General features: G+C 44.4%; 1 protein-coding gene across 2 annotated transcripts in view; it reads left to right on the forward strand.

Annotated features, from left to right (window-relative positions):
- Window positions 1-14,412, forward strand: part of LOC126236373 (kinesin-like protein KIF20B) — a 41,923-nt gene that overhangs the window by 19,642 nt on the left and 7,869 nt on the right. The gene's annotated exons all lie outside the window — the stretch shown is intronic.

Here is a 14,412-nt window from a genome sequence, read left to right on the forward strand (position 1 = left end):
AAGATATATAACCACTGTTGGGACCCATGCTTCCTCAAGTGTAGAACAAACTACATGCCATTTAGTCATCCTCTAGTATCCTGAACATTCACCATAGTGCCAACAATTAATCTGAAATCACTGTTATTATTATATAACCAGCAATCCACTTTGTCCAAGCCTCATCATCTAAAAGCTACCCGCCCACTTTCCATCTTCAAAAGAGGCCATTGGAGTAGCTAACTCCCGTTAGATTTTAAATCCTCAGAACAATCCAACAACCCATACAACAAATGGGTATTCTTTAGTGCCTTGGCATAGTTCCACGACGAAGCACCAGGCTCTGATCTCATGTGACTAGTTGCTGTATAATTTACACCTAGAATATAATGTCACATTTTTGTTCTATTGTCATGGAGTTCAATCTGTGAACCTAGTTTTTTACTTTATCTGACAGAATAGCATGTATAATCTTATTTGAAGGTTAGACAGTGTGATCTTCCTGGACCTTGGGAGGGGTGGCTGTTTGACTCCTGCTGCTGTCTTAGCTCCAGGAGGCCTCTGCTCCTAGGCAGTGGACTGTTCTGATCCCACCTGTAGATTAATTTATCCTTCTACATTCAGCAGCTTTTTAATCTAAGAGTGACCTTACCATTTTATTCACCTAACTCTGTGGCCAGTTTCTTATTACCGTCAGACCTGCTGGTTGGATGCGGATGGTGTGCCTCTCCACTTGGCATGCCACAATGGGCCTTAAACTATTTTTGGCTTGCATACTTCTCCTGCCTGTTGATACTTGGATTTTCCTTTATAGCTGGTTTTATCCTTCTCGTCTTTCTCCATTCTAGGCAAGTGTACTAATGGTAGTCTCTGATGCCCATCTCATTCTTTGTAGAAGCATTCTATTGATTTAAAAATCCCAAGTTGTGGAACTGATTTTCTAGTTTCTACCCTTTAAACCATCAGTCCAATCCAAATCGTATGGTATTATTACTACCTACAGCAATATCTGCAGTACTTCGTTCGTAGAGTCTGTTGCATACTTCCTACTTGTACTCCTGTTAGGAGCTCCATTCCTATTAAGTTGGAACCTATTTCTGGGACTTAAATCAAAAGTCAGATTGTTTACTTCTCCTACTAGGCCTCCTGCCAGCTGTCTGTTTACCTGTACCTCCCTCCCTGCTGCCGGGTCGACAGAAGCGTCCGATCTCACGCGTCGGCTTTGACACGCGACGTAAGGGTGTCGTCGTGTGTGACGTCATGACGGCGCGGAGTTTGGTTTGAGTGTGGCTGTCTCCAGTTCTGTTTTATTTTATTTACTTTTCTGATCTGTTCGTTCTATCTCGTGAGATTTTTTTTTAAATTTAAAAACACTTATTACTTATTTTAATTATCTGTTTCCTCCAATTTCTGTTTTTGTTTATTATATTTATCTTTCTGATCTGTTCGTTCTATCCCGTGAGATCTTCTTTTTTTTAAAAAAAAGACAAAAAACACTAATCAGCTACTGAAGCATCTTTATCTTCTATGGGTTGCAGGGGTTACGACCTCTGGGGAGGTGGGTGGGTATTCATGCATGGCTCTCTTCACTTACACGTTGTAGCTATGCAAGGCGTTTAAATTTGTTTATATTTAGTTTGCCCCCCACCCAAAACACCCCATTTCCCGCGCTTGTCCCTCACTATCCGTTCTTCTCCCACTCATCCTTCCTATTCTATCCTGTTCCCAGACCATGGACGTCACCCACCCGACTCCCGCCCTCGGGCGGGTTTACCGGTTGGGCTGCGCCTTGCGTCTCTTTACCGTGATTTTCAGCTTCCTTCTTTGTCCTGTCTTCCTCGCTCCCTCCCCTCCACCCCTCCTTGGTTAGTTCCTCGGCCTCGAATTCGGATGGATCTCCGCCGCGGTCCGAAAGATTCCATCCCCCCGGTGGTGTTCCGTTCCTTTTTCCGCCAAATTTTATGGGAGTTTCGGGATGCTGTTGTTTTTTACACTAATGGCTCTAAATCTGCTGATCATGTTGGGTATGCCTTCACGTCCTCTGTTGGAACGGAAAATCATCTGCTGCCACCTACATGTGGGGTGTTTACTGCGGAATTGATGGCAATTTCCCGGGCCCTTACCTTTATTAAACAATCCCAACACAACCGCGTTTTGTTATGTACGGACTCGATGAGTGGCCTTCTTGCTATTGACCGGTGTTTTTCGCGCCATGCCTTGGTCTCTGCCATCCATGACCATCTCGCTGATATTCACTGTGCTGCTTGTTCCATTGACTTCCTATGGGTCCCTGGCCATGTGGGTATCCCGGGAAATGAGCTCGCTGATCGTTTGGCTGGGGGAGCAGTTACTTACCCCCCGTTTTCTGTAACCCCTCCTGCAGCGGATTTACGGCTTCACATCAAATCCCATTTCGCACAGTCATGGACCAATTCTTGGGAGGCTACTCCACTGTCTAATAAACTTCGTGCAATTAAGGTGACACCAGGCCCATGGCGTTCTTCCTTTCGCCTCTCCCGAAAGGACTCGACCACACTGTGTCGTCTCCGCATTGGCCATACCAGGCTGACCCATGGTTTTCTTTTGCGTGATGAGCCACCCCCGTTATGTGGTTGTGGAGCCTTCCAGTCAGTGGCCCACATTTTGGTTGAATGCCCCCTTCTTTTGGCTCTGCGTGCTAAGTACCGACTCCCCCACACTTTACCTTTGATGTTGGCTGACGATTCCCGGATGGTCTCTCTGGTTCTCGGTTTCCTCCGGGAGAGTGGTTTTTATTCTCAGTTTTAAGGTTTTTAATCTCTCTGGTGTTGGGGCAGGGCGGTGAGTGTTTGGGTGTCTCCCACTGTAGGCAGTGTTCAGAGATTCCCGATTCACCTCCCTGACCGGAATCCTCTTTTCTTCCCCTTTTACTCTTTTCTTCCCCTTTTACTCTTTTCTTCCCCTTTTACTCTTTTCTTCCCCTTTTACTCTTTTCTTCCCCTTTTACTCTTTTCTTCCCCTTTTACTCTTTTCTTCCCCTTTTACTCTTTTCTTCCCCTTTTACTCTTTTCTTCCCCTTTTACTCTTTTCTTCCCCTTTTACTCTTTTCTTCCCCTTTTACTCTTTTCTTCCCCTTTTACTCTTTTCTTCCCCTTTTACTCTTTTCTTCCCCTTTTACTCTTTTTTAACCCTTTTTTTTAAGGCTTGGTTAGTCTTTCTATTCCCATACGTATTTTCTGCATTATAGCAGTTGTACCTTTTAAGTCACAGGTGGTCTTGCCTATGCTGCTTCAGCATAGTGTTGGGTTCGTTCTCTTGCCGACTTCCCTCATTTGTTTTTTACCAATGACAACGTGACTGCCCTTTTCTGTTTTTCCCTTTTTCCGTTTATTGTTCTGACTTTTCTGAGATGTCCCGTTAGCAGAAAGGAGTATATTTGAAACAAGGGACTGATGACCTTGCTGTTTGGTCCCTTAAACCTCCAACAACCAACCAACCAACCAACCCGCGCTTGTCCCGTTAGTGTCATTAGGCTTCTTGTGGAAAGTGTGTGTGTTTGTTTTTGTTTCCGCCATATTTATGACGTCATGGGTCAAAGCAGACGGGCGGGATCGGACGCTTTCGTATTTCCCTGCTGCCTGCCTTCATTCTCATTGTCTCCCTCCTTGCGTTTTCAAATTGAGCCTGAAGGCCACAGATCTTAGTAAACTACTGTATCAGACTTCCTGCTGTACATCTTATAGTCTGAAGAGAGGCCTGTGTTACTTACACAGTGCCTATCTGCGACTCGGCATCTCTGCTGTATGGTGAGTAGCAACTATACTTTTCATAACATTGTTACATTCCATCCTGGTTTTCCATTCTTTGATTTAATGAATAGATTCTCCAAATCTCAACCTGTGTTGAGTTAAATATTTCCTAAAATATAAGGAGTATTTTCTTTCTTAAATTTATTTACCTTAATACTTGAAATACTATCAACAACAACATTTAGATAAGTAATATTAAGAGGTGAAATGATTAGAGTAACGTATGAAAACTGTTGATAGACATTCTTGTATACTCTCAAAATTTCGAAATGTGTGATCTCAATTCTTCATACGTCCTACTGAATTGTCCTTTTACCTGTCTTGCACTTATTACTGCATGCAGCCAATATTTTGCCTTCAATTTTTTTCCATTTCCATTTGATGAATGCAAACACTAAGCAGTCCTCTCAAAATCCATGCTTAGGTCAACTGTTGGCTGATTAATAAATGGGTCATGAACGTATACAGTTATCAACAGACATGCAAAAGTTCAATGCTTGCTATCAGCAGAGTAAAACTGGCCAATCAAAAAATCACTTGTGTGGCTAGGATAAATCTTGTTCCAACTTCTGAACTTATGGCGTTACTAGCCAGTAGGACAACTCCTCTGCCCAATAGTAACACCACATTAACCACAGTATGTAAAGAAAGGCTCACTTTTACCAGTAACCTCATACGTTTTTCTTTATGGTGTCGTTTCATTAGAGTACTCTAAATTTAATGATTTAACCTTTTTGTCCAGTTTCACTAACATTTAGATTCAAAGGGAATACAATCACTTTGCGTAAATGAGTCCCTCAGCTTTAATATTTGCTATGGACTTAAGATCCCATCCATTTTGTATTTAATGCTGTGACTAAATGAATGCCCGTCAACCAATTTATTGGGCTGAATCACGTTCTCCCATTGATCTGCTTTACTGATGGGTCAGTAAATACCAAAGTGCAAACACCTGTCTGTGCAATACTTTTGTTATAACAACCAAATAACATTTGTTGCAGATGTTGAGAAATAAAATGTCGAGTGAAAACATCAGTCTTGTACATTTGCTATGGCCGAGCGTTTTTAATGAACTCTGTACTTATGATCTCTACTGTTAAATTTACATTCCTTATATCTGCTACTAAAGTTGTTAAACTCATCAAAGCAAATATTGCTGTTTGCACAGCAGATAAAGGCAAAGAAACTTGTGAACTGAAGATGTTTTGTTACAGTATCTATCTATCTATCTAAAACTGGCTAGTCCTGTAAAACCACATTAGAGCTTGTGCTTATTGTCTTCTGCAATTTTCATTGTGGAAAATAATCAAATTGGTTGCGTACATACTGGTATTACACACAATCACTAACATTTACCAAATTGTTCATTAGTATGTACAGATATATTAGAAATGTTTCTTATTTAAGGGACCATTAATATTAGGGCTGCAAAAAATACAGAGGGCATTCTTTTGCTATTTAAACTATTACATAACTGGCAAAAAGTCATAAACCTTTGTGCACTCCCCCTTTGGGTCCAGGGGTTAGAATAGGCCCGAGGTATCCCTGCCTGTCCTAAGAGGTGACTAAAAGGAGTCTCTCACTTTTCAGCCCTTTAAGTTCAGGTCCCATTTTATGGTTTGACCTGCCACTTCCCAAATTCTACAGAAGTGCAGACCACATGGGGAAGTTATCCATAGTGCCCTTAAATTCAATCTCATGAACTTCTTGTCATGGCTTTGCATCTCCATGTGCAATTAAACTATTTGGGCGAGGACACTTTCCTGGGTATGTCATCCTCTTCCATTGTCTCCTATCCTCTTTCAGCCCCATGACAATACTGGATTCCTCTAAGCACAATATCCAGCATGGTAGCTAGTCCATTGTGGTGGTACAGTCATGTACCCATTTGGTGGTAGCCCCCTGAGAACAAAGGGATTGCACTGTTGATGCCTGAGCTCCCCACGTACGCCAAGGAGTAAATACCTGTCACCCTGGGGCATCAGGACTCCCTGCAATGACCATTATGCCAGGTGGCCTTTGCTGTGGCTGGATGGTACCTGTGGGGAGAACCCCTGATCGGAGTGGGTGGCATCAGGCCGGATGACCCGCAATGAAGCGGACTAAGTCATCTCTTGCTGGTGATGGTACGACAGATATGACCTTAATCATTTCCCTCCCTTGCTACACCCTGGGAGTAACATAGATCTACAGAAAGAAGAGAGCCATATTTGCCCCGGTATTTAGTCTGTCACAGAATGAACGGGGATTCCTTTCTTCCTATGAAGCCTCAGTTTTTTGTTGAACACCTTGAGGATAAGTTTGGGGAAGTGACAGCGCTGTCTTAAGATAAGAAGTGCTGCCGCCTTGATTGAGACAGCATCCCCAGCCCAGTCCTGGGCATTAATTGCTTGTGACCACCTGGGTGGTATTCCTGTTACCGTCACTCCCCATAAAAGCCCCAACATGGTCCAGGGGATTATTTTCCATCGTTACCTCCTCTTGCAGTTGCATGATGAGCTCCGCGCCAGTCTAGAAGAGCGGGGTGTTCATTTCATCTCGCCCATTTACAGGAGACCCAGAGACAACAGGGTTGCTACCTGTGCCTTCATCTTGGCCTTTGAGGGTGATTCATTGCCTGAAAAGGTCAAGGTGATAGTTTACCGCTGTGACGTTAAACCATACGTCCCTCCCTCTACGTGGTGCTTTGTGCTGGAAATTTGGGCACATGTCTTCCTGCTGCACTTCAAACGCCACATGTCGAGACTGTGGACGTCCACTGCATCCAGATACTCCATATGTGCCTCCTCCCATTTGTGTCAACTGTGGAGAGCAGCACTCCCCCTGCTCGCCATACTGCACAGTACTCCAAAAGGGTGGAAAATCGTGGATTACAAGACCCTGGACTGGTTGACTTACACACAGGCTAATGTAACTTTAAACGATTACACCCCGTTAGGTTGACATCCACATATGCTGCATCTGCATCTACATTACCATCACCATCACAAGTACCAGTCGTACCACAATCTGTGCCATGAACAGTGGCCCCTCCGGGCTTCCAGAATACATCCGCCCCCTTGGTGGTAGGGGAAAAATCTCCTTCCGTTGCTCCCAAAGTACCTACGTCGGTAGCAAGGCCCCCCCAAATGCAGGGGACATCGGTCCCCTACCCCCAGCTGGAGAAGCAAGAGCCTCCTCCGGCTCCTCTCATGTGGAAGTGGTCCCTTGAGACCCTCTCTTCCAAGGTCTCCACTAATGCCACAGCAGACACTTGCCAGCGGCTAAAGGAGCCAAAAGCTGTTGGATGAAGAGCTTCACTGTCTTCCTCTGTGCCTGCGGAGAAGCCCTCCCAGCAAGCCCCTAAAGAGAAGCAAGAGGGCAAGCAAACAAAGAAGTCTGTTAAGAAAAATGACCCTCCGGTGGCCCCAACACCACCACTCCCTCCCAATTCTGCACCAGAGGATGAGGTGGAGATTTAAGTGTCTCGTGAGGACCTGGATCTCACTAGTACCTCGTCCACAATAGGAATGGATACAAATACTCAATCGGTGGTAGCAGGTGACCCTGAGGCGTAACCTGCATCCTTGCGTTCTTCATGCCTTTCCAGCTTCACGATAACGTCATCCTCCAGTGGAACTGCTGCAGTTCTTTTCCACCACTTGGCAGAGCTATTGCAACTGTTAAGCTTTACACCTGCTTTCTGCATTGCTCTCCAGGAAACCTGGTTCCCGGCAATGCGGACCTCTGCCCTCCATGGCTATAAGGGATATTACAGGATTCGTAGTGACTATAATAGTGTCAGGTGGAGTTTTCGTTTATGTCCTACACTCAGTGTGTAGTGAAACTGTGCCCCATGAAACAACTCTTGAAGCTGTGGCTGCAAGAATAAAGATGACGCAGGAAATAATTGTCTGCAACATATATCTTCCTCCAGATGATGCAGTACCTCTGAATGTATTAACTGCACTGATTGATCAACTCCCTAAACCTTTCCTACTTTTGGTAGATTTTTAACGCCCATAACCCCTTTTGGGGTGGCATCGTGCTCACTGGCAGAGGCAGAGATGTCGAAACTTTCCTGTCTCAGTTCGACCTCTGCCTCATAAATACTGGAGTGGCCACACATTTCAGTGTGGCTCGTGGTAGTTACTCAGCTATTGATTTATCCATTTGCAGCCCAGGACTTCTCCCATCTATCCACTGGAGAGCACATGACTTGTGTGGTAGTGACCACTTACCCATCTTGCTATCACTGTCCCGCCGTCAGGCCGACGGACGCCTGTCGAGATGGCCTTTAAACAAGGCAGACTAGGAAACTTTCACCTTTGTGGTCACTGTTGACTCTCCTCCATACGGTAACATCGATGAGATGGTTGAACAGGTGACAACAACAGTTGCGGTGGAAAACACGAAAGGTGGTCCCTTAGTAGTCACCGGAAGTCGCTGAGGCAATTAAGGAGCGTTGGCGAGCTCTACAGTGGCATAAGCTGCACCCTTGCCTGGAGCACCTCACTGCACCCTTGCCTGGAGCACCTCATAGCCTTTGAGAGGCTCCGTGCTGTCGCTCACCAGCTTATCAAAAGATAAACGCAGTTGCTGAGTACTATGCTCGAGCCTCTGCATCAGAGAACTTACACCCCCCACCCCCCTTTCCACCTTTCGCACTCTCAAACGGCAGATGGAAAGTCCTCTCGTTCGCTACACACCACTGTGAACCGTATAACACCCCATTTATGGAGTGGGAGCTCCTCAGTGTCCTTGGACATTGCCCCGACACAGCTGCTGGGTCAGATCGGATCCATGATCAGGTGATTAAACATTTCTCATCTGCTACAAGCAACATTTCATCATCTTCAACTGGATCTGATGCGATGGCATCTTTCCATCACAATGGCAGGAGACCACCATCATTCTGCTGCTTAAACCTGGTAAAAACCTGCTTGATGTGGATAGCTATTGGCCTATCAGCCTCACCAACATTCTTTGTAAGCTGCTGGAATGTATGGTGTGTTGGCGGTTGGGTTGGGTCCTGGAGTCACGTGGCCTACTGGCTCCAAGTCAGGGCGGTTTCCGCCAGGGTCGCTCTACCATTGATAATCATGTGTCCCTCCAGTCTGCCATCTGAACAGCCTTTTCCAGGTGCCAACACTTGGTTGCTGTCTTTTTTGTAAACGAAAAGCATATGACACGACCTGGTGACATCATATCCTTGCCACATTATACGAGTGGGGTCTCCGAGGCCCGCTTTAGAGTTTTATCCACAGTTCCCTGTCCCTTCATACTTTCCATGTCGAAGTTGGTGGCTCCCATAGTTCCCTCCCATATTCAGGAGAATGGAGTCCTGCAGGGCTCAGTGTTAAGTGTACCTATCTTTTTAGTGGCCATTAATGGTCTACCAGCAGCTGTAGGATTGTCCGTCTCACCTTCTCTGTATGCAGACGACTTCTGCATTTCGTGTGGCGGTCGTCCATTCGGGTCTCCCGCCAGGAGTCTGTTGTCCTCTGCCGGCTGCGCATTGGGCACACTCGGCTGACACACGGCTACTTATTGCGCCATGAGAACCCACCTCTGTGTCCCTGTGGCTCCGTTTTCTCTGTGGTGCACATTTTATTGGAGTGTCCGCTTTTAGCTGTGCTCAGGCAGACGTTCGCACTGCCTGACACGCTCCCTGCCCTTTTATCTGATGACCCTGCTATGGCTGGCTTAGTTTTACGTTTTATTCGGGCAGGGGTTTTTTATCATTTAATCTGAGTGTTTGTGTTTTATTTTATTGTTTTGTGTTGATTCTGGCTTTTGGCCTACGGTTTTAAACTCGGTTTTTAATGTGTTCTCGGTGGTTGGCTTTTCCTTTTTTTTGTTCCTATGGTCGGCCAACCACCGTCACACTCTGTGTGATTTAATTCGTTTTGCCTGGTCTTTATCTCCGTTTCTCTTGTTCTGTGTCGTCTGTGTTCTGTTCTGTTAATCGTTTTTATTCTCTGTGGGTGTTTTTAGGATTTGGAAAAAGGGACCGATGACCGTAGCAGTCTGGTCCCTTTAATCCCACAAACCAACCAACTTCTGCATTTCGTACTGCTCCACTAGTACTGGTGTTGCTGAGTGGCACCTACAGGGATCCATCCATAAGGCCCAGTCATGGGCTCTAACCCATGGTTTCCATTTTTTTGGCCACAAAGTCGTGTGTTATGCACTTCTGTCGGCACCGTACCATTCATCCGGAACCAGAACTTTACCTTAATGATGATCCACTCACTGTAGTGGAGACAAATCGTTTCTTAGGACTGGTTTTCAACACCCGATTGACTTGGCTTCGTCACCTCCGTCAACTTAAGGAGGAAGTGCTGGCAACAACTTGATGCGCTCCGCTGCCTGAGCAACACCAACTGGGGTGCAGATCGCTCTATGCTGCTGCAGCTCTACAGAGCCCTTGTTCAATCCCGCCTTAACTATGTGAGTGTGGTTTATGGTTCGGCGGTGCCCTCACCGTTGCGTTTACTCAACCGAGTGCACTATGTGGCATTTGCCTTGTGACGGGAGCTTTTAGTAAGTGTCTGGTGACCAGTGTCCTGGTGGTGGCCAGAGTCCCTACATTGCAGGTTAGGCCGTGTCCTACGTGAACGAAGGAAGCGAACGACAGTGAGAGACTTCTGGATATGTGACACTCCAGTGACAAGCAGCAGCATCGGGCAAAAAGAATGGGTGTCCTGTGTACTAGCGACCATGTCGCGCTAAAAGTTGGCTGCTTAGAGCCAATCAGCTTTTTCTATAAAATAGTGTCCCAAACGTGTTGAATGCTGTAGCTGGAGAATAAGGTTACAGAATTAGGTTTACTTTTAAGAAAATGAAGTGAAAAGGAATGCTGTGTATGAAATTTACAAAGGGAGGAATCTCCATGGAGAATTTCATAAATATCATCAACTATGAAGATCACAAGACAAATTCTTCGAATACACCTGTATGAGCAGAAGAGCATTTGACTATCTCATCAATAAATTAAATATGAATATTAGTTTACCAGATAATAAATGTGGAGGAATGATTACTACGTGACTGACTACGCTACATGCAAACATAAGTACACAAATGGATAACAATAAACAATAATTAGCCGTGGTGTAGGGGTAGCATTACAGGTCGTGATTATGTGTTATGAAAGTGTCCTGGCTTCGATTCTGGGCCGTTCTTATATTTTTACTGACTCAGTTACAGTTCTGTGTACTAAGTTTTATGTTAAATATTTTTAAGTCCTTGCCAAAGAAATTGGTCTTCACACCTATCCCAGTACATCACACACATTTAATTCCTAATAAATTACAATGAACCATGAAATTTCACAGGTACTTGATGTTGCGAACGTAATTCACCAGCAGTCAGTGTTAAGGCCAAGCATTTCAATTAATCTAAATAGTCTGTAAAACATACAAAAATTTTGAAAAGAAAGCCAAATGTTTTGTGTACTGATGTGTCTAAAAGTATGAAATAAAAAATTATTAGGGAAATGTTTGGTGCACCTCATTTTCTGTTCATGATTTCGAGCATCATTCAAAAGCACTTAGAACGTTTCTCTGATCTACTTATTTCTTTTACACAAATCATTTCATAAAATATTTGACTGATTTCTTTCATTTTTAATTTAGAGGTTTATTCAGAAAGCATGATCTTATTGACTCCTCGTTCGCTTTCCTAATGTACTTGATTCGAAGGGAGCTTTTTTGACATTTAAATACTGCACCAATGTGGAAAATAGCTAGGTCTTGAACAGATGAAATTTTTGACACTTCATTTACATAGCTTGGCAGCAGCTTTTCGTCAAATATTTCAATTTTTCCTCAGCTTATTAAGTTTTCGTTCATTACCCTGTTCACTTTCAAGCAGTTCAATATTTTCATGCTAAACTAGCGGTCACTTTGATACCCCCATTTACCTGTTTCTCTCTCTTTGTTTGGCTATGAAAATTTGGACAAAACTTCATGGTGTAATTTATAGGGAGTCTTGTTTTCGCTCTGCTCATGCGTTTACAAAATGTGTTGAGTGTTACTCATATGAAAAAATAGTCCTTTCTGCGTGCTGTCATTTTCAAAAATTGTTGTTTCGATATCTTCAACCGTTTATGAGAGGACGATTTTTATGACCACTTGATTCCCAAAGCGCAGGAAAGGTTTGGACGTGCCGCGAGCGATCTGTTCGCAGGTGTAACAACCAATATCTCAAGAATGAAAAGAGGATATCATTTCTATCTCAACTTTAAAGACAATTTAGATGTATTGGTTATATTTCATACACAATAATGTATGGCCTTAAATGAACTATACGGAAAGTCTATGCAGTGTGATTTTTACCTCTGCAAATTCTTAAAAATTTTGTGCAGCCATGTACCCAGTTTTGTGCAGCACAGTAACTGATGAATAAGGAAAATAAATTCAGACCTTTATTGTTTAAAGATATCAAGCTATAAGATGTTGACGAATCAATTTTTTTCACCAAATAGTTTTCTTAAAATCGGATGTTAAGTAATTTATAGCTGCCGTCGCGTCCGCTCCACTGCTTTGCCAAGAAGACGTTTGGCTGTCGCTCTGTCGTGCGTGCTGCAGCGACAAAATTCAAACGTCGCCAGTTGCAGCGGGAGACAGAAAGTGACACAGATGTTGCTCATGTAGGACACTTCAGTAACTATACCTGCAGCTGTGTTTTGTCGCCTGAAGCTGTCTGTCGCTTTTGTCGCTCATGTAGGACACGGCCTTAGGTGTGTGCAGTTGCTCTCCAGTTACGTTGCACACGTTTGTAGTTCTCCTGCGCATCCAAATTGCCGTATCCTTTTCCCACCCACAGTGGTTCCTCTTCCTCATCAGTGGCGCAGGTCAGGGCTTACAATTGCAGTTTGTGTGCGATCCCTTCTCTCCAAATTGTAGTCCTTGCATGTACCACCTACACTTGCTACACTTGAGGTTCATTCACAAACACCTCCATGGTGTACATCTAGGCCGCGGCTGCCTGGACCTTTCACATGGCCCTAAGGACTCGTGTAACCCTGTGACTCTGTGCTGTCACTTCCTCTCGATTCTAGACATGTACTGGGACCATGAAGTGGTTCACACTAATGGCTGATGGTCACGTTGGCTTTGCCTATGTTAATGGAGTACATATAGGACAGCACTCCTCACCAGATGGCTGCAGTGTTTTCACTGCAGAGCTGGCGGCCGTATCTCATGCTCTTGAGCACATCCGCTCATGCCCAGACGAGACATTTCTCCTGTGTACTGTCTCCTTGAGCAGACTATAAGCTATCGACCAGTGCTACCCTTGTCATATTTTGGTAGTGACCATCCAGGGGTCCATCTCTGCCCTGGAACTGTCCAGTCGTTCAGTGGTGTTTGTGTAGACCCCAGGTCACATCGGAATCCCAGGCAACGAACTTGCCGACAGGCTGGCCAAACAGGCTACTCGGAAACTGCTTAAGAGATCGGCTTCTCTGAAACTGACCTGCATTCAGTATTATGCCATGAGGTTTTGCAGCTTGTTGTGCATATTGAGGTTATGCCATTCCGTCTCGGAATGGCATAACCTCAATATGCACAACAAGCTGCGTGCCATTAAGGAAACTACGAATGTGTGGAAGACCTCCGTGCGCACCTCTCGCAGGGACTCTGTGGTTCCGTCAGCTCTGCATTGGTCATACATGGCTGATGCATGGTTACCTCCTCGGTTGCAAGGACCCACCTCAGTGTCGCTGTGGCTCACGAATTACGGTTGTGCATCTCATGCTGGACTGCCTACTTTTAGCCCCTCTGCGACAGACTTTTTAACCTTTCCAGCACCCTACCTTCGTTGTTGGGCAACAATGCTTCAACAGCAGATTTAGTTTTACGTTTTATTCATGAGGGGTTTTCTTATCGTACCCTCTAAGTGTGGGCATTTAGCCTTCTCTCGGAGGCAGCCATCCTCCCTCCATTTTAACTCTGTCACACTTTCTTTGCATTTGTTTGTCTTGGTGATCATCTTTTCCCTACATATGTTCATCTCTCCTTGTCTTTTTGGGGTGGACATTTTAATGTATTGGAGAGTGGCCTCTTTTATTATTGTGATCAGCCAGCCGAGACCATCTGCCCTATGGTTTTAATACCTTCTACTTTTCTTTGTGGTGTATGTTTTCCCTGATCTTTGTGTGTTCCATTCGTTTTCTTTTTAGGTGTGGTTCCCCATTCCTTTTCCCCCTTTTACCTTCTCAAACGTACTTTGGGTGTTTTTGTACCTTGAGCCTTGCTTGCGTCAGGAAAAGGGATTGATGACCAGGTAGTTTGTTCCCTTTATATCCAAACAAACCAACCTACCTACCTTTGTGCACTTGTGCTCTGTAGTTGTAACACAGGTAATGTGTGCACTACAATGTTGGCAAATATTTGTTCAGTACAGTTTTGAGTGCATGTTATTTTAAGATAGTTAACAACTTATTCAGTTGGAGTTCTTTTGAGCCTAAAATGTGGTGCTGCTTGTCACCTAACATAATATCTGATTTGTTTGTCCAATAAATCAGAATATTGCAAATAAGTAACACACCTCTATAGGTGATTTCTACAATTTCTTGCTAATAGATGCCAGTTAATGCTGGCAGGTTAGTACTCTTATTGGAACAAAATGTAGGCTTCTGTCCATGGTTTGCTTTAAC

The sequence above is a fragment of the Schistocerca nitens genome, chromosome 2 (genome assembly GCF_023898315.1).
Source record: "Schistocerca nitens isolate TAMUIC-IGC-003100 chromosome 2, iqSchNite1.1, whole genome shotgun sequence".
NCBI lineage: Eukaryota > Metazoa > Arthropoda > Insecta > Orthoptera > Acrididae > Schistocerca > Schistocerca nitens.